General features: G+C 42.0%; 2 long non-coding RNA genes across 3 annotated transcripts in view; one reads left to right on the forward strand and one right to left on the reverse strand.

Moving 5' to 3' along the window:
* Positions 1 to 20,145, reverse strand: part of LOC122233696 — a 119,635-nt gene that overhangs the window by 64,419 nt on the left and 35,071 nt on the right. For both annotated transcript variants that reach the window (XR_006211360.1, XR_006211361.1), the window contains exon 2: positions 3,233 to 3,320. This is a non-coding gene — a long non-coding RNA (uncharacterized LOC122233696). The remainder of the gene's footprint in view (positions 1 to 3,232; positions 3,321 to 20,145) is intronic.
* LOC122233694 lies at positions 2,615 to 13,226 on the forward strand. The gene is made up of 3 exons (XR_006211359.1): positions 2,615 to 2,753; positions 5,649 to 5,994; positions 12,953 to 13,226. It is a non-coding gene; the product is annotated as an uncharacterized LOC122233694 (long non-coding RNA).

A 20,145-nucleotide genomic window follows, 5' to 3' on the forward strand; every position in this document is an offset into this window, starting at 1 on the left:
TGACACTGTAAATTTATTGACATAAGAACTGTTATACTTCCTCAATTTCTAACACAACTCCTGGCCAATAGACGGTGTCCACTATATATCTATCTGAAGAATGAATGACTCCTTTAAGGAGAAGTTCAGGACACTAAAATGCTTGATACTTTCTAGACTCCAAGGAAGTTTTCAAATTTAGTATCATTTCTGTATAAAATTCTGGTTCCTGTATAACATCACTAGACCATACGTACAACTCATTAGTGAGTTAGTTTGTACTAGAAATTATACATTTCTAGCTTCGTCATCAGAAGATAATAAAAATAAAACTTCTCGGGGTGCATGAGTGGCTCAGTCAGTTGAACATCTGACTCTTGATTTTGGTTCAGGTCATGATCTCATGGTTCATAGGATCAAGGCCTGAATCCAACTCCATGCTGACAGCATGGAGCCTGCTTGAGATTCTCTCTTCCTCCCTCTCTCTCTCTCCACCCCTCCCCGACTTATGCACACTCTCTTTCCCAAAATAAATAAATGGACATTGAAAAAAAATGCATCTTCTCATTCCAGGAAATGCTATTCCAGGTTCAAATATATTCCCATGGGTTGTGACCTACATCTGAAGAAGCTGATAGAAAGAGCAGGACAAGACTGACAGTGATGGTTAATTTTATGTGTCAACTTGAAGGGTATTTGGGGGATGAGATTAACATTTGATTCAGTGGACTTTGAATAAAACACCTTGCTCTTCCTCCATAATATGAGTGGGCCTAATCCAATCATTTGAAGGCCTTCATATACCAAGGACTGACCTCCTCAAAGCAAGAAGGAATTCTGCAGCAGATGGCTTTCAGACTTCAACTGCATCATTGACTCTTTCCTGAATCTGCCAGCCTACCTTGACTTTGGACCTGCCAGACTCCATAATAGCATGAACCAATTCCTTAAAATAAATCTACACACACACACACACACACACACACACACACACACACTCTACTGGTTCTGGTGCTCTGGAGAGCCCCGACTAATACACTGAACAACAGGCATATTATACAATCTATCATCCAACCACCTTGTAGCCCATCTCCCCATAGACTACTATGCAGAAAGATTCACCAGGCTGTTCATTTGCACAATGCTCTTACTTCTTTATTGATTGTAGAGTAAGATTAAACAGAGAGAGAGTCTTCATATCCATGCCATTTAAACAAAGCAGTGGACTAAGTCAGGAGACCTTGGTCCCAATTACAGCTTTGTCTCATACTGTGATATTTGCCCACCTGTGCCTCAGTTTCTCCTCTACACAAGAAGGGGTGCTCTTAACCTGGAGGCCCTGGCTGGGCCTCAGGACATCTGTGAGCCTCTTACAATTTTATGCAAACACATATGTGCTTATATTTATGAAGATGTTCAGTATCTTTCAATAGTTTCAATAGGCCAGTGACCTGAAAGAAAGCTCCAGTCCTCTAGACTTGTAATGGTCATGGCTCATTGCAGTTCCTAATACTCTTCTACCAGCTGCAGATGATTTGTGGCCTTCCCTGAAAAATGATTTCCATTTAGTGCTTTGGGAGGTCATGAAGACCCTGAGCATTTAAGGATTTTCTGTGTTTTTCTAACCTATGAGTATAAAGAAAGGCAGCCGGGGCGGGGGCATGGGGGGTGAGGTGGAGTGAGGTAGACATTTATTTGAAAGAGATCCATTGTTCCAAATTTCAATAACAAGTTGTAAGGGTGCTAAAAGTTGTGGTTTCTGAGAAAGGGAAACTAGAGATCTGAGGAAAGATAAGATACTTTCTGGTGTATGCCCACTTTCCATTGTTGACACTTTTGTTTGACAATGCACATTTATTGTTCTTACTCTTGAGACATGCTTTACATATCTTTACTTACTCTTAAAAATGAGTCAACTAAAAACGGTAGAAAATTTTGAAAGATTTGTATATTAAAGAAGAATAGTCATAGTATATCAAGTAAAAAAGAGTTAAAGACTAATAGTCAAATGATCACATTTTGAATAAAACACATGTCCATAAGTCTATTTGTGTGCACTATGCCATTGGTACCTCTAACTGTGAAGCTAGGGGAAAAGAGTAATTTGGCTTTCAATCCCTTTTACATTTTTTGAGTTGTTATAACATACACATTTCACTTTCACATTCAAATAACTAAAAATGTAAAACATGAATGCATCTGTTATATATATGTGTGTGTATATTTTAATGCAAATGAAATTAGATTTACATATATGTATTTGTATGAAATATCATATGGAAATATGAACTCTGTGTCATCCAAATAGGCTGACGACTTGTGTGGTGGGTAAAACAAATATGAAGATTTGGAGAAATTGTAGGCATACATTTACAAAGTGCTCTGATGAGAGAAGTAGGGCAGCTGAAAGAAAGATCAGGTTGGAGATGTATTTCTTAGACTTTGTCTCCTGGGCTTGATGCCTTGAAAGGAAAACTTTAGGTCTGGGAATGTGGGGGTGCATAACCCAGAGAGACTGCCAAGTCAAGAATGATTGTTCTTGTGGGGTGGAGCCTATGTTGCATAGACACAGCATTATGAAGTTGAGAGACACCTAGGATGACGTTTGTCTGTGACAGCTGGGGGTCGGGGGGGGGAGTGGGTGGGTGCAGGGAGAGCATAAGAGAGACTTCCAGCTTGAGAGGAGGGAAAGGTTACTGGAGGGGTGATAAACAGGGTGAAACAGGAAGCTGAGGCGGAGAGGACAGTGAAAAACTGTGGCAACCAGAGCTGAGGTGAGCAGTAAGTCCAGGCATGTCATTACTCATGAGGGCAGTTATAGCCTGGTATTTCCACACACTGTAGTAAAGTTGTACTCTGACCATCTGGCCCAGGACTTATCAGGGAGGAATTACTCATGGGCAAGATGATGTTCCCAGAAGCATCATCTTTGAAGAATAAATCCTTAATGGTCTGGGTGACAGCGATGGCAGGAAGTCATTCAAATAGCAGCAAGGGGGATCAAAGAATGTGGCTTGAGGGGGATCTCCCTGCATCCCCAGTATTCCCAGAATTGGTTTTTCTAATCATTGACATTCTTGCACACATTAATGCTCAAAGATATTATCCACAGTCACTGCAATTTCCATTTTATACTATAAATTATGTACGTTTGGATCACTCACTGGAGTTTCCAAACAGAGGACCCAAATTATAACACTTATGTCTAACCTTCTTCCCCATTCATGAGGTTCAAAGCAAAGCAAACACATACCAGAAAGTTGCAGCTTTAGATGGTGTCTCATTTCTAACACTGGTCCAAAGCATCCAGTCATATTAAGTAACTTGGACTTGTTTTCCACCTATGAATGAAAAGCAGGGTTTATTGAAAGAAGTTCCAAGGTTTGGGGAAAGTCATAATCATCACAAAGCATTCAGAGAGAAATCAGAAGACAATCTCATTCCATCCCAAAGATTTCCAGGCATAACGACAAGGATAATGGCAATCTGTATTAATCTCCTTCTGTAGTAATTTATGAGGGGTATAATTTATAAAGTACTATAGGAGTGTGAATACCAGAGGTGTCTCTTGCCAGTGTGGTCTAGGTATCATCAACTAAAGAAAGTGGAGTTGAGATATTTTAGAAAGAAGAGACTAGACTGGCTCATTTTCCTGCTGAGAGTTTTAGGAGCACTATCTGTTTTCCATCCTAATTCACTTTTTCAGAGAACCTTCTTCGCTAGAAACAACAATGCATTTCCTAGTACAAGTCATTTGCCTTAACATTTCATTCTATTTTCCCCAAATGAGAATCACCACCCCTTTCCCCACAACTCCTGGCAGCCCCTCACCATAGAAGTGGAGCAAAGGAGAAGGTTGTAACTGACCCCCCTCACGTAGGTCTGGCTCGTGCCAGGGCAATGGGAGCCATCTGTAATAAGGATCAGGGATAAAAACCAAGTCTGATGACAATGAAACAAATCAACTAACAGCGATTCTTTCCCCAAATGAATTCCTGAATTTGGTTTTCCATTCCCAGAGGCTTTACTGGCTGTAGAACAGAGAGCCTGATGTGTTTACATTTCTCTCCTACAAGGGAACTTAGCAATCAGGACCAGAGCTGTGGTCTGGGGGAACAGAGTAGGTGGTGAAAGAGCATTCTCAGCAGAACGAAGGTTATCTTTGATCTGCTCCCATGGCCCACCCCTGGGATGACCCCACGTTTAGTAAACACTGGTCATATTCCCATCACAGAGCCAGTTTGGGGACTGTCAGATATCTTGTGGTAACACTGTAATTTTGTTTCTATAAAACTTGGAGGGAGGGAGTCTTTGGAGAGTCCGAAGATCTCAGTAGATCTAAGACAATCTTGATAGAGAGTGTAGCTCTTAGCTTGGTTCCCAAACATGTTCAGAAGCCTATATTCAGAAATACTCACTTTTTTGTTTCTTTTCCAGTAAACATTCAGTTTTCAACCTCTAAATCTTCTGCAATTTCTAAAAAAGAAGATTCCCCCGCCCCGGCACACACTGGAAAGAGAAAGAGCTCAGCTTTTCCCAGACTAGTGGGTGATGTCAGCAAGAGAGGAGCTACTGAGGCAGGAGTCAGAGACTGTGGGTGGCTGGGAAGAAGACAGGGTGAAACCAGCCACCCATTACCCCGGGGTCAGATTCAAACAGGAATTTCTCCCCTTTCTCTACTTGGAAATTTTTTTCAAGCGTCGCTTACATTATAAACCTGCCCATTTATCAGAGAATATAAGATTTGTTATGGGAGAAAAAGCCTATGGTCTTATGGCAATGCCATAAAAAAAGAGACCAAAAAACTAAAGTACTGGAAAAGCCCTCTGAGTCCAGCATCTTAATTTTTGCAGACAGAACTCTGAGGCACAGAGAGGGAAGGTGCCCTGCCCAAGGACTCACAAATAGAAGACAGAATTAGATCACAGGTTGTTTCTTTCCAGGTTCCATGCCCTGTCCCTTCTTAGAACCCACTCTAGTGACCCCTAGTGGGTCTCCCCTGTTGTTTCTGCATCCATGTCTCTGGAAGTTTGCCCAGCTTCTCCATGGGGTGATGAGTTGATAGTGGGGTTGCTACAGGAAATGTCACAGGGCTCAGACTTATGAACCCCAAAGGAATTCACTCTTTCCTCTTGGCCATGAAGCACCACTGGACCCTGATCAAGAAGGAAGCAAAAGTCAGGGCACCTGGGCAGCTCATTCTTCTAAGCGGCTGACTCGGGTTCAGGTCATGATCTCAAGGTTTGGGAGTCTGAGTCCCATGTCGGCTCCATGCTGACAGCTCAGAGCCTGGAGCCTGTTTTGGATTCTGTGTCTCCCTCTCTATCTGCTCCTCCCCCGCTCATGCTCTGGTTCTGTCTCTCTCTCTCTCTTTCTCTCAGAAATAAATAAACATTTAAAAATTTTAAGAAGGAAGCAAAAGTCTAGATTAAACAATTTTGTGCCAACCTCTGCTAAAGTTCAATTCTAAGAGGCTCAACGGCAAAAGCAAGGGGGCAAGAGAAGGGGAAGGAAGGAGAAGAAAAAGGGGTGGAAGAGAGAAGGAAGAATGGGAGGGGAGATGAGAAGATGGAGCATAGAGGAGAAAACACAAAGTGAAGGAAAGGATGGAATGGAGGTTACTAAATAAGAAATAGAATTGAGTGTGTCTTTTTTTGTTCTTGGTTCAGGAACTCCAAAGCTGAGAATCATGTGAAATCTGCTGTGTGCTCCAAGGAGCAGAAATGGATTCTGGGTTCACTGTATCTAGGGATCCCATTTGCATCCTGAACAGTCAAGAGGGCCAAGTCCTTGCTATCTGAAGGCTGAGAAGGTGTGGAGAGGGTGTCTTCATGCCTTACCCTTTGACAGACTCTTTTCTGGACACTCCATTGATTCTACTAAGGGTGGTTCCTGGTCCTGATCCAAACCCAATTAAGTACGGGCTTGGAGAAAATGTTGAAGCCATGGATTTTCTTCAGCAACTTTTCAGCCAGAAACTCCACCAGGAAGCCTCCAAGCCTCTTAAACAGATGTGTATGTTAATGTCCTTTGTATAGCCAGAAGCTGCCCCTAGCTTTGCTTTGCTGAAGTCTGTGGGTGCCTTTGATCTCCAAATGGCTTCCAGATCCTGTGTGAGTGCTGTGAGTGGCAACATTCAATAGAAATGCCTGTGGCTGCATGGACTGGAATTGCCCTAGAGGCTAAGTAGCTGCTGTTCTCCCTGATTTTTACCACTGTTTACCCTCTGGCTCCAGAATACCCCTTGCTAGTGGGCAGAGATGCCAGCTTGAGACCCTGGCCACCTCTAGATTCTGACACATCTGTGAATGTTGGGCAGACTCCCGGGCAAGGCCCACCATGGATCTATTTGCTTGAGGGTCTGAGAGGACCCCCGGGAAAGCAGACAGATGTGCTTTACCAGAAACAAAGTCCTAGTGTCCAAAGGGGCTGGGTTTATGAGTACAGCTTCATGTCTATAATTTGGATGCTTTCCCTGTGAAGAGGGATTCTACGAATAGTAAAACAAAACTGAAAGGTCTGTTTATACTAAAAACTGCTTTGGTAAGCCTCTGACAAACTATAAAGTACAGGGGAGGGAGGCATTCCTCCCACAGTGAGAACAAAGATAGGAAGGCTGTGTGCAAGATCCCAGTATTAAGGCCCTAATGTTAAGGTCCTAAATACTGGGCCTAAAATTAAAGTCTAATATTATGTGCTGCCTTAACATCTGGCAAAATTGGGAGTATTGCTACCTATGCATTTTGGGTCTAAAGGTCTATTTGGGATTTACTTACTTGGGTCTTTTCCAAGTTCCTGGTAGTTCCACAGTCTGGGGTGACACTATATACATCATTAACTAGATGTTTCATTTGATTAGTCATAAAAAAAAAAGGCATCTGGCTGGCTCAGTCAGTAGAGCATATGATTCTTGATCTCAGAGCTGTAAGTTCGAGCACCACTTTGGGTATAGAGATTACTTAAAAATAAAATATTAAAAGGGGTGCCTGAGTGGTTCAGTTGGTTAAGCATCTGACTCTTGGTTTCAGCTCAGATCATGATCACATGGTTTGTGAGTTTGAGCCCTGAGTTGGGCTCTGTGCTGACCATGCAAAGCCTGCTTGGGATTCTTTCTCTCCCTCTCTCTGTCTTTCTCTCTCTCCCCCTTTCTCTCTGCCCCACTCCTGCTCTCTCTCTCTTTCTCAAAATAAATAAATAAACTTTAAATAAAATAAAATAAAATCTTAGAAAAAAAGAATCTGTCTTCATAAAGAAAACTTCTCTCAGGGAATATGAGATTTTGAACACAAAAATTAGTAAAAAATGACTTTAGAAATTCTTAAATAAGCCTCTATATAATATTTATAACAACCACAGGTAGAAAAAAGGTCCACTACAGAAGAACTGGACACAGGTCAATTACCAGATGAGACTTACCCACCTACAAAATTAAGATACAGTTTACTCCTGAAGTAATAGTATTTTTTAAAATTTATTATTTCTTCTGAGAGAGAGAGAGAGCAAGTGGGGAGGGGGTGGTGGAGAGAGAGAGAATACCAAGCAGGCTCTGCAGAGTGCCATAGTGCAGAGTGCAAGATAGAACTTGACCCCAAGAACCATGAGATCATGACCTGAGCCAAAGTCGGATGCTTAACCAACTGAGCCATCCAGGCACCCCAGTAATGGAATTTTTAACCAAATTATTCTTAAAATATTGTTTAATGTTTATTTATTATTTTTGAGAGAGAGAGAGAACGAGATACAGCATAAGCGAGTGGGGGAGGGGCAGAGAGAGAGGGAGACCCAGAACCTGAAGCAGGCTCCAGGCTCTAGTTGTCAGCACAAAGCCTGATGCGGGGCTTGAACTCATGAACTGTGAGACCATGACCTGAGTTCAAGTCAGACGCTTAACCAACTAAGCCACCCAGGCACACCTTAAAATATTTTTTAAAATTTAGTAAACTGAATTGAAAACTTGGTTGTTTTTTAAAATAAAATTATTTATTAAAAAATGACAAAAAATCAAATAAAACGTTTTTGCTGATAATCAGCTATAAGAAATAGACACCCAAGTAGGAAAATGAACAAGAAAAAAATCAAAATGACCAACAAACATGAAAAAAAATCAATTTCATTAGGAATCAAATGAAAGATGAATTTAAACGAAACACCATTTTCCTGCAAGTAAAATGACAAAGTTTACACAAGAGACTATGACATTAGGAAATAAAAATTCAGAGATGAACAAGTTCTGGTTGATAAATAAGATTCTGGGGGTGTGGCCATGGGAATTGGTGGTTGAATTGAGGCGTTCAAGGAACTTAGAATCTGGGCTAACACTTGTCACACTTTTCCACCAAGAAAGAAAAAGCATAATAAATGTGAAGCCTTGGGTGTCTGGAGGCTTAGTCATAAGCAACCTGTCTCTGTTTTGTCTTTAAAACCTCCATATAGTTACATTCTACTTCATACTCTACTTATGCTTATTTTATTTTTAATGTTTATTTATATTTTGAGAGAGAGAAAGAGACAGAGAGCGAGCAGGGGAGGGGCAGAGAGACAGGGACAGAATCTGAAGCAGGCTCCAGGCTCTGTGCTCTGAGCTGTCAGCACAGAGCCTGATGTGGGGCTCGAATCCATGAACAAGATCATGATCTGAGCCAAAGTTGGACACCCAACCAACTGAGCCACCCAGGAGCTCCTACCTGTGCTTATTTTAATGTGTACAACTCCTATCCAAAATCTTCAAATAATATTTGACTCTCTACATATGTTATAATTTTCCCCCCAGCTGCTTTATGTAATGCCTGACACAGAGTGCCTTAGGAAAACATTTAAATAAAAGGTTAGGATATTGGGATCATCCAGGAGGATGGTAGAACATGAGGCAGAGGGAAAGAGATGGAGATAGGTACCCAATCTCAGTGAATGACAGGAGATAGTCAGGAAGTTAGTATTTGGAAGCATAAATGAAAGACAAATAATGGTGAAGCTGGATGGTATGAAGGAGCATGAATTTTCACCTAAAAACTCTAGACTCTGAACTCTCATGCTCCTTCCTCTCCTGAAGGTACAAAGGGATACAGAGAGCCTCCATATGGGGAACTGATGCCTTTAAGGCGAATCAGGGATCACTTGAGTTGAGGTTGAGAGAATGTTCAGTAAGGTGTGGTTAATGGAGGAATATGAAATGAGGGCTTAGTGTAAACAATAAATACATTATTTCTGAGCTGTGTTTAAAACCACATTTCATGACAGCTCATTAGACCAGCTAAGGGCAGAATTACTTATCTTAATAACCAGGTGATTTTGGAGTAAGACTGACGTTTCTTTGTGCTTGGTGGGAAAAAGAAAAGGCCCCTTCCCTACCCTGATAGGAAGGGAGTTGAAGGAATACCCATAAGAATACTAAGAAAGTAATCATGGAGTTTCTCCAGCATACAAACAGATGGAAAATCCTAATTCCAAACTCCATGCCAGACAGCATGACTGTAATCATTTTAGGCTAAAAAGTTTTGAAATCAGGTGAAACCAAACACTCACTTTGGATATAAAACATCCCCAAGAACACATGTAGCTTTTATATACATACAACTTCCTAGTTTATCATTCAACATAAACTAGTTGTCTTCATCTTTCCCTCATATTGTGAACTCCTACATTAACTGCCTTTTTGGAAGGATCTCAGACTTACACTGCCCCAAATATATTTGAACATTCTGCCAAGAACTTGATCTTCCAGTACTCCAATCCACACAGATGCACACACACACACACACACACACACACACACACACACACTGTGTTCTATGGATTCTGTTTCTCTGGAGAACCCTAATACTTGGGGTGACAAGTGTCCCATTTGCCTTCTCAACCCCTAAGGATGGTTAAGGATCAAGGGCAAAAGATATTTGTTTAGCCCCCATTTTGGGAGAGTAGAGGGTAAAAATCAAACATTTGAAAACTTGGGCTCCTTTTGACATATTCTTTTGATTCCATGTCTTAGAATGCATTTTTGGTCTTCTTGAGAAATCTTTTAAATTGCATTTCTTTCTTAGTGCTCCCACACTGTTGCTGAGTGCACAAGGGCAGGGGGTTACCATTCCCTCTTCAAGAGGACAGCAGAGTGAGGCTCAGGGGATAAGGAGCCACTTAGGTCCAGGTGCAAAAATATTCTTGCAGCTTAGTTCATGTACATAGAATTATGTATACACAAAGGCAACATAAAATCCTTAAGGCACAAGTTAAAAATAAGATGGCCAGGACATCCTTGTTTTATACCAATGGAAATAATGTAACACATCACAAGTCCTTTTTTGTTGATTAACTAGACTCTTTTGGTATTACCAATACACAGATTTGTGTCATATTAAACTATCAATGAGTTAGCTGCAAAATAATTGGCATGGGTTAGATTGAGGAATACGCCTATGTTCCTGAGATGAACTGAGAGAACAGACAGAAAACAATTCTGAACAGCAGGAGGAAGCACCAAAGGTAGGTGAGTCTGGAATTTCCCTAGAAAGGGGCCTGCCTAATCCTTTTGCCTTAGGAGAAATGTCACATTGACCTCAGGGCCTGGGAGGAAACAAAGGCCATAGTTAGGAGAGGTGACAAGGGAGAAAACTACCATTTGTTGAATGTCATCTTTGTCCCAGACACTTGTAAGTATATTCAATTTTCATTTTCAGAGCCACCTGAGTGGTTATGAAATATTAACCCTATTTTTCCAGATGGGCATGTAGATACAGAAAGGCAAAGACTCTTATCTAAGATCACACAGTTGGTAAGTGGCATATGTGGGACCCAGACATCTCAATCCCAACTTCCTTTATTTGTCCTAATTTTCGGGGAAGACAGAAGGCCCAACCAGCCTGTCAGTCTATCTCAGGGAGGAAGCCATTGTGTAGGGGTCCTTTATTTGAAGCTATAGTTAACAGTGATATCAAGAGGGCAGAAAGAATGGGGGCACCTGGGTGGCTCAGTTGGTTAAGCGTCCGACTTTAGCTCAGGTCACCATCTCACGGTTTGTGGGTTCAAGCCCCACATCAGGCTCTGCACTGACAGCATGGAGCCCACTTGGGATTCTTTCTCTCCCTCTCTCTCTGCTCCTCCCCTGCTTATGCTCTCTCTCTCTCTCTGTCTCTGTCTCTGTCTCTCTCAAAATAAATAAACTTAAAAAGAAAGAGGGCAGAAAGAATGCAAAGTAAAGGTGGAAGCAAATATTAAGTGAGGGTTATAGGGCAGGTCTCCAAATCTGAGAATGTTCAGATGTGGAGATAGAAGCCAGGTTAAACATGGGAGTTGAACAAGTGAACTGAGAAATAAAAAGAGACCATGGGCTAAGGAAGGGAACAGCAGGGTGTTCTTGGATGGATGTTTGTAAAGATCCTTTAAGTTGGTTTTCCTATGACCCCTTCTTCATCTTCTAGCATGATGTGTTGCCAAATCAGACATGTTTAAAGTTCCAGAGGTGGGTTATTTTTTTTTTTTTTATTATGTACGCATTTCATTAAAGCTCCTATCCCTTTTAGGGTCATGAAAAGATGTACGTTCTCAGGGGTGGGGTTCCAAGGAACTTTATCACTTTGCTACCAGCTTATCTAACAGTATACAGGATCAGATATCGAACAGTAACTATTCAGCTATAAATACCAGTTTCCTGTGTTTGGAAAAGGTAAGGAAATTGTTCATTCATTCTACAAATATTTGTGGAGAATGCAAAAATGGAAAAGGACCATCATGGCAGTTCAGACAAAATGCTAGGGTAGTTCAGAGAAGGAAGCTGGCATTTGAACCTGGAATAAAACCCACCCCAGCTTTTGTGTGCGTGTGTGTGTATATGTGTGTGCGTGTTCAATTTTTTCTTATAGCTCTGACATTTGCACTGATCATACTGTAACATAATTATCCAGTTACTTGTCTGCCTCCCCCTAGTAAACTAAACTCTTCCGAAGAGCAAGGATTGAACTTTGTTTATCACTGATAATCCACAGCTAATGGTAGCATTTATTTAATATTTATTGAATTTTATTGATTTTAAATTAATAATCAGACCCAGAGTTTGGGAATCATGATTCCAATTAGAAAACACAGCCCTAGGATTGGCAAACCACAGTTTGAGACTCTGTATATAAAAAGATAGGGTTTGTGAGAGAGTTTATGTTACCTTTTGGAGCAAAATTTACACTATGGTTTTCTTGAACTTCCTATAGAATTGCAAACAGTGCCACACACGTGGGAAAAACAAAAAAAAAATCTGCTAAGAAAAAATGATTCAACTTACAGCAAAACACAAATCAAATTACTTCAGAAAAGAGTTTCATCATACTCTTGTCTTTTTTTTTTCATCATATCCTTCTAATCCCTAACACAGAAAACAGAGGACAAGTGGACTGTATCTACATGAGGTTTCACATTAGCTTTATTTGACAAAGATGCAAGTAATGCATGAACCATCTGCACATGAGAACCAGATACCTCATTTGCATTTGGATTTTTCCCATAGAAATTAACCTTGAAGGCTTGAGAAATTCACTAAATTTATTTTAATTGACAGGCAAACTTAGAATGTTGAGACAAATCATATTCCAGGCATCCCATGCAAAGGTCAGTGTGTCCACATGAAGGGGTATAAACAACGATGATGAAGGGTTAGGCAGTGAAGGCTAAGACTGGAAGAATCTGGAAGATATGGATGCTATATGGACTCAGATATCTGAACAGATAAGCATCCATTTTCAATTAACATGGCTTGAGAATGACTCATGTACTAGTTACTGGAAAAGCGACTTTTGCACATATTATCTCATTCAATATTCACAACAGCCAAAGGGGGAAACTGATGAAATCTCATTCTGCAGATAAGGAATTTCAAGCTCAAAGAAAAGGGCTAAGCTGACTTGACCATGCACCAGTGAAAGAGGACTTCAGCTACTTCCATTTTGACCTCAAACTTTCTAAGTTCTTCTTTTCTGCTTATCTCTTAACTCAGGCAAAAGACTCTGTGATCAAAGCATCCTGTGATGGGAACTGAGACTACTCCTTCAAATAACATGGACTGCCCTGAGCCAGCAAGATCTGGCATGATGGACCCCCAAACAATGATGATCTGACCTTTACTGCCCACCTGCATGTGCCCACTGACCTTTGTCCCACATTTTGCTTATATAAACTTGGAAGTATTCTCAGCACTTTGGAGACAGTCTTTGAGATGCTAGCCCACTGTCTTCCTGGTGTTGGCCTCACTGAAATAAATTCCTTTCTTGTTTTACCACCATTCATTACCAAATCCCTTCGTTTGGATTTTGTCAGTGGCAAATGTCTGTATCTAGTCTGTTTGGGACCTGTGCCTCGGCTATATCCACAGCTAGGAAGTCTCTGCATCAGGATTCAAGCCGAGGTCTTGTGGCTTCCTGACCAATGGTCTAAAGCTGACAAGGTAGGGGGAAGCAGGCAGGGTCCGTGGTGTCAATAGCAAGACTTCAGAGTCAGTCAACAAGACCAGCCTAAATGGCTAAAAGTCCCAAGTGAAGCTTGTTAAAGGGACTGCTGAAGACAGCAATCTAGGACTAAGAGATATTAAGACTTTGAGACATGTAGGTAAAACCCTAAACAACACTAGCAGAGCAGAGATGCTACCGTTCTTGTAAAGCATTCACGTAGGTTTACCCTCTGGAGTCCTGGTCATTGGTTCAGTGCAAATGGTGAGTCCAGACATACAGAATCTGATCTGAGAGTGAAGAGGCATCAGCCCTCTATGAAAACTCAAATGATCTCTTCTATCCTGCTGTGTTTGCAGATTTATAATGAATACATTTTTGCTGGCTGAAAATGAGCCTGTGCTCCTTTGAGCAGAAGGAGTTAACCCTCTGGGAATGAGTCGTGGAGCTGGGTTGGTTAGGTTATTAGAGAAACAGCATGTTGCTCAAGGAAATGGGGAAGGGGCCCATGTTGTTCAGCACTGGGACTAGGAAGTGGATTATTGTACAATATTCAGTAAGCATTTTCTTTGAAGGAAGCATGCTGTAAATGTGTCAAATGACAGTGATTGGTCTCTGGAGAGAGGAGAGGTGTTATGCTTGAACTGTGTCACTTGAAAAATTGAGGAACGGAAGGCAAGCTTCTACTCTGAATTGCATGGACCCAGAGCAGTTCTGATCCTTACCCTGAGAAGGCTATATCGAGAATATTATTACCTTGCATTTGCGTGTTCTTTGTATGTCTTAAACCACATTCATACACATCATCATTCTTGATCATGCTTGTTACTTGGCAAAGGCAAAGTATGATTATTCTCCCTCCCCCTTCTTTTTAGATAAAAGAACAACACCTCTCTTAGGTAAAAGAACAGAGAGGAGAATGACTTCCCAACAGAACCAACATAAGGTTGTGGGTGCTGCTTGTCCTCACCCTCACCCACTGATCACGTCACACTCAGCGCCAAGCATTGTGCTGAGAACTTCATCAATATTATCTCATTTAATTATCCTCTCAGTTCTATGGTATATGTCCTCTTATGATCTCCATTTGAAAAGAGAAAACCTAGAGGCTTACAGGAAGGAAGTATTTTACTCAGGGGCCCATAAGCAGGAAATGGCAAAGCTGGAATTTGAAACCCCACAGACCCATACTCTGAGTTGCTTCCCCTCTTTCCCCTGCCCCTGTGAGGCAGGTGCTAGGACCTTGCCTATTTTATTCATGAAAAAACTGAAGCACAGAGAGCTTAATAATTTGCTCAAGGTTACACATTGAGTAAATGGTGACACCTGCCAAGGAGTCTCTGTTCTGGAGGAATGTCTTGGACGTACAGATAAAACACCAAGAGTATTAATTAAGCAGGGTGGTAAAATGCACGTGTTGTACCCAGGCTAGAGGTGCCTCCCAGGAAATGGCTGAGGGAAGATAGGATAACAGGCAGGCAATAGAGACCAGTGAGTCCCTTTATAAGGGTCACCATAAGCCTTTCTGTGGCCCCAAAGGATGCAGCAACACACTAATGTACAGTAGCTGAAGGAAATCCAACTTTCAGAGAGATGTCATGACCTAAGAGAATTTGAAGGGAAAGAATGAGAGAGTACAGCTGTAGGATGTCTGGAGGACACATTCAAAGGCACTCTGCTGGAACCACCGGGAATAAGTGCTCACCCAGTTACAGCTGTCATTTCCAGGAAACCCATCCCCCATCCCCCAAAGGTATGTGTGTAATGTTCTCATTTAAACTTGAGTGGCACAAGAAAACAGCTGTCAGTCTTCCCGAGGACATGTGCTACATCCTCCACACCTGCAGAGGTGCAGAACTCCATGTGGAGGACCCAGTGCAGGTCACAAGGGACCCATCACAGAGTAAGGAAACATATCCCGTGCTGACGATGCGCTGAGCTCACACTGATGTACATGCTTCATCTTTGCCCTCCTCTTTCAAGGCTATACTTCTCCTGGGGGAACAGGGCATCTTTCCCCGACAAAATGTCCTGAGTGAGAGGTGAACACACTGCATGCCTTTTAGGCTGCCGTTTATTTGAAGCTGACTGCCAGTTTATTTGAACAAGAAATACAGTTCTTTTTCCTCTGAACCAATGATGCCAAGGTTTCCCATAATTTGAAATCACTTCATCATTTAATCCACAAAAAAACTTATTTCTCTCCTGATTGATGCCTGATGCCCCTCTTGGCATCATTTAAGGATATGTAGAAAAGAACTACTTCTGTGTATGCTCTAAATCTGAATTCAGAGGAATACCAAAAGTGAAATGGTAGAAAAATGGCAATAATACCACCATATTTTTGCTAATATTTGGCCATACTAATTGAATGGAACTGATTAGACGGAGTCCTCTGAAAAAGGAGATCTGGCCATCCCATCTGAGCTACTAATTAGCTGTATAACCCTGGGCAAGTCACTTAACTTTTCTCAATCAGTGTCCTCACCTATAAAACTGAAGACAGTAATATTAAGTTTACTGTACTATTCTAACTTCTGTACTACTACTTTTACAGTTTGACCCATATCCAGGGCATCTTATCTGAACTTCTCTCATGCCATAATCATTTTACTTTTTTAATTATTAGTGTTTTTATGCATATCATCTCTATTTAGGCCAAAATATCTTAATTGCTTAATAGTATACAGAGGGATTCTCACACATTACATCAATTTATCCTCACAGAAACACTGGTGGATAGGATAGGTAGGTACTATTTCATTTTAGAAACGAGGAAATAAGGCTCAAGAGGTTTCAGTAATTTCCCTAAGCTCACGCAGCAAGAATGTGGTAGGAGGGAAGGCAAATCTGGCACTTCTGATTGATTCAGGCCCTGTTCCCAGGTCAAATCCTGGCTCAATACAAGGGCATAGACTTGCACTAACGCAGGACCGCTACATTATTCTCGAATCCACTTCTCTTTCCACCCTGACTCCCAGGACCAACCACCACTCTTTATGCATAACAGGTTCTCCACACATATTTGCTGAATTCATTCATTCATTCATTCATTCATCCACTCCTTCGTTCCTTCCTTCAATCATTCATTCATTGAATCATTCAACCCTTTGATACTGATGGTGCTAAAACACTATGACGAGGGGGTTCCGGAAGATGGCGGCGTAGGAGGACGCGGGGCTCACAGCGCGTCCTGCCGATCACTTAGATTCCACCTACACCTGCCTAAAGAACCCAGAAAACCGCCAGAGGATTAGCAGAAGGGAGTCTCCGGAGTCAAGCGCAGACTAGAGGCCCACGGAAGAGGGTAGGAAGGGCGGCGAGGCGGTGCACACTCCACAGACTGGCGGGAGGGAGCCGGGGCGGAGGGGCGGCTCGCCGGCCAAGCAGAGCCCCCGAGTCTGGCTGGCAAAAGCGGAGGGGCCGGACGGACTGTGTTCCGACAGCAAGCGCGACTTAGCGTCTGGGAGGTCATAAGTTAACAGCTCTGCGCGGAAAGCGGGAAGGCTGGAGGACAAAGGGAGGGAGAGCTGCTGAGCCCCCGGGCGACAGAGTTCAGTTTGGTGGGGAACAAAGGCGCTCGCCAGCGCCATCTCCCCCGCCATTCCCCAGCCAAAATCCCAAAGGGAACCAGTTCCTGCCAGGGAACTTGCTCACTCCGCGCAAACACCCATCTCTGTGCTTCTGCAGAGCCAAACCTCCGGCAGCGGATCTGACTCCCTCCCGCTGCCACAGGGCTCCTCCTGAAGTGGATCACCTAAGGAGAAGCGAGCTAAGCCTGCCCCTCCAGCCCCCGTGCACCTTGCCTACCCATCCCAGCTAATACGCCAGATCCCCAGCAACACAAGCCTGGCAGTGTGCAAGTAGCCCAGACAGGACACGCCACCCCACAGTGAATCCCGCCCCTAGGAGAGGGGAAGAGAAGGCACACACCAGTCTGACTGTGGCCCCAGCGGTGGGCTGGGGGCAGACATCAGGTCGGACTGCGGCCCCGCCCACTAACTCCAGTTATACACCACAGCACAGGGGAAGTGCACTGCAGGTCCTCACCACGCAAGGGACTCTCCAAAATGACCAAACGGAAGAATTCCCCTCAGAAGAATCTCCAGGAAATAACAACAGCTAATGAACTGATCAAAAAGGATTTAAATAATATAACAGAAAGTGAATTTAGAATAATAGTCATAAAATTAATCGCTGGGCTTGAAAACAGTATACAGGACAGCAGAGAATCTCTTGCCACAAAGATCGAGGGACTAAGGAACAGTCACGAGGAGTTGAAAAACGCTTTAAACGAAATGCAAAACAAAATGGAAACCACGATGGCTCGGCTTGAAGAGGCAGAGGAGAGAATAGGTGAACTAGAAGATAAAGTTATGGAGAAAGAGGAAGCTGAAAGAAAGAGAGATAAAAAAATCCAGGAGTATGAGGGGAAAATTAGAGAACTAAGTGATACACTAAAAAAAAATAATATATGCATAATTGGTATCCCAGAGGAGGAAGAGAGAGGGAAAGGTGCTGAAGGGGTACTTGAACAAATTATAGCTGAGAACTTCCCTGAACTGGGGAAGGAAAAAGGCATTGAAATCCAAGAGGCACAGAGAACTCCCTTCAGACGTAACTTGAATCGATCTTCTGCACGACATATCATAGTGAAACTGGCAAAATACAAGGATAAAGAGAGAATTCTGAAAGCAGCAAGGGATAAACGTGCCCTCACATATAAAGGGAGACCTATAAGACTCGTGACTGATCTCTCCTTTGAAACTTGGCAGGCCAGAAAGGCTTGGCACGATATCTACAGTGTGCTAAACAGAAAAAATATGCAGCCGAGAATCCTTTATCCAGCAAGTCTGTCATTTAGAATAGAAGGAGAGATAAAGGTCTTCCCAAACAAACAAAAACTGAAGGAATTTGTCACCACGAAACCAGCCCTACAAGAGATCCTAAGGGGGATCCTGTGAGACAAAGTACCAGAGACATCACTACAAGCATAAAACATACAGACAGCACAATGACTCTAAACCCATATCTTTCTATAATAACACTGAATGTAAATGGATTAAATGCGCCAACTAAAAGACATAGGGTATCAGAATGGATAAAAAAACAAGACCCATCCATTTGCTGTCTACAAGAGACTCATTTTAGATCTGAGGACACCTTTAGATTGAGAGTGAGGGGATGGAGAACTATTTATCATGCTCCTGGAAGCCAAAAGAAAGCTGGAGTAGCCATACTTATATCAGACAAACTAGACTTTAAATTAAAGGCTGTAACAAGAGATGAAGAAGGGCATTATATAATAATCACAGGGTCTATCCACCAGGAAGAGCTAACTATTATAAATGTCTATGCGCCAAATACCCGAGCCCCCAGATATATAAAACAATTACTCATAAACATAAGCAACCTTATTGATAAGAATGTGGTCATTGCAGGGGACTTTAACACCCCACTTACAGAAATGGATAGATCATCTAGACACACATTCAATAAAGAAACAAGGGCCCTGAATGATACATTGGATCAGATGGACTTGACAGATATATTTAGAACTCTGCACCCCAAAGCAACAGAATATACTTTCTTCTCGAGTGCACATGGAACATTCTCCAAGATAGATCATATACTGGGTCACAAAACAGCCCTCCATAAGTTTACAAGAATTGAAATTATACCATGCATACTTTCAGACCACAATGCTATGAAGCTTGAAATCAACCACAGGAAAAAGTCTGGAAAACCTCCAAAAGCATGGAGGTTAAAGAACACCCTACTAACGAATGAGTGGGTCAACCAGGCAATTAGAGAAGAAATTAAAATATATATGGAAACAAACGAAAATGAAAATACAACAATCCAAACGCTTTGGGATGCAGCGAAGGCAGTCCTGAGAGGAAAATACATTGCAATGCAGGCCTATCTCAAGAAACAAGAAAAATCCCAAATACAAAACCTAACAGCACACCTAAAGGAAATAGAAGCAGAACAGCAAAGGCAGCCTAAACCCAGCAGAAGAAGAGAAATAATAAAGATCAGAGCAGAAATAAACAATATAGAATCTAAAAAAACTGTAGAGCAGATCAACGAAACCAAGAGTTGGTTTTTTGAAAAAATAAACAAAATTGACAAACCTCTAGCCAGGCTTCTCAAAAAGAAAAGGGAGATGACCCAAATAGATAAAATCATGAATGAAAATGGAATGATTACAACCAATCCCTCAGAGATACAAACAATTATCAGGGAATACTATGAAAAATTATATGCCAACAAATTGGACAACCTGGAAGAAATGGACAAATTTCTAAACACCCACACTCTTCCAAAACTCAATCAGGAGGAAATAGAAAGCTTGAACAGACCCATAACCAGCGAAGAAATTGAATCGCTTATCAAAAATCTCCCAACAAATAAGAGTCCAGGACCAGATGGCTTCCCAGGGGAGTTCTACCAGACGTTTAAAGCAGAGATAATACCTATCCTTCTCAAGCTATTCCAAGAAATAGAAAGGGAAGGAAAACTTCCAGACGCATTCTATGAAGCCAGTATTACTTTGATTCCTAAACCAGACAGAGACCCAGTAAAAAAAGAGAACTACAGGCCAATATCCCTGATGAATATGGATGCAAAAATTCTTAATAAGATACTAGCAAATCGAATTCAACAGCATATAAAAAGAATTATTCACCATAATCAAGTGGGATTCATTCCTGGGATGCAGGGCTGGTTCAACATTCGCAAA

Source organism: Panthera tigris, chromosome E1 (genome assembly GCF_018350195.1).
Source record: "Panthera tigris isolate Pti1 chromosome E1, P.tigris_Pti1_mat1.1, whole genome shotgun sequence".
In the NCBI taxonomy this organism is placed as follows: Eukaryota; Metazoa; Chordata; class Mammalia; order Carnivora; family Felidae; genus Panthera; species Panthera tigris.